The 1059-nt window shown below is 35.2% G+C and overlaps 1 pseudogene; it reads right to left on the bottom strand.

The window, feature by feature from the left end:
- Positions 1-382: 382 nt before the first annotated feature.
- On the bottom strand, positions 383-1054 carry LOC108513359 (zinc finger protein 98-like; annotated as a pseudogene).
- Positions 1055-1059: the final 5 nt, after the last annotated feature.

The following is a 1059-nucleotide window of genomic DNA, read 5'->3' as shown; positions in this document are numbered from 1 at the left end:
TTCCTCTAATACAAAATGCGTACAATAAGATCTGTGATACAAGCAAACATATTACAACCCTACTACAATCTTCTTCTTCACTTTAAAGTCTTTCATTTTCTTAAAGATATTTTGACAGTAGTTGCATGTATAATGTTTTATTAAGCATGAACTCTCTGATGCTGAGTAAGTTGTAAGCATATATTAATGGCTTTTCACAGTGTTTATATTTGTACAATTTTCTCAAGTATAAATGCTTTCCTGTGAAATAAGGTGTGAGCCAACGTTGGTTAAAAGTTTTGCGACACTGTTCACACATGTAGACGTTTTCTCCAGTATAACTTATCTTACCTACAATCAAGTGTGACAACCATTTAAAAGCTTTATCACATTCTTCACATTTCTAGGATTTCTCACCACTATGATTTCTTTTATGTTTAGAAAAGTTTGAGGTGTTTTCAAAAGCACTGTCACATCTTTCTGGTTTGTAGAATTTCTCTCCAGTATGAATTATCTTATCTGTTAAGAATTGAGAACTTATTAAAGGCTTTGCCATATTCTTCACACTAACAGGGGTTCTCTGCAGTATGAATTTTTTTATGTTTAGAAAGAATTGAGGACTGGTTAAATGCTTTGCCACATTTTCACATTTGTAGGGTTTCTCTCCAGTATGAATTCTCTTATGTGCAGTAAGAGTTGAGGAGTGGTTAAAGGCTTTGCCACAATCTTCACATTTGTAGGGCTTCTCTCCAGTATGAGTTATCTTATGTGCAGTCAGTTGTGAGGACCAGTTAAAGGCTTTGCCACATTCTTCACATTTGCAGGGTTTCTCTCCAGTATGATTTTTTTTTTTATGGCTGGTAAGAGTTGAGGACTGGTAAAAGGCTTTGCCACATTCTTCACATTTGTAGGGCTTTTCTCCAGTATGAATTTTTTTTATGTTTAGTAAGAGCTGAGGACCAGTTAAAGGTTTTGCCACAATCTTCACATTTGCAGGGCTTCCCTCCAGTATGATTTTTTTTTTATGGCTGGTAAGAGTTGAGGACTGGTAAAAGGCTTTGCCACATTCTTCACATTTGT

This window comes from Rhinopithecus bieti, unplaced genomic scaffold, assembly GCF_001698545.2.
Source record: "Rhinopithecus bieti isolate Rb0 unplaced genomic scaffold, ASM169854v2 scaffold_32916, whole genome shotgun sequence".
Lineage (NCBI taxonomy): Eukaryota > Metazoa > Chordata > Mammalia > Primates > Cercopithecidae > Rhinopithecus > Rhinopithecus bieti.
Note: the sequence above shows the minus strand (reverse complement) of the source record. Positions and strands in the feature narration are given on the sequence as shown.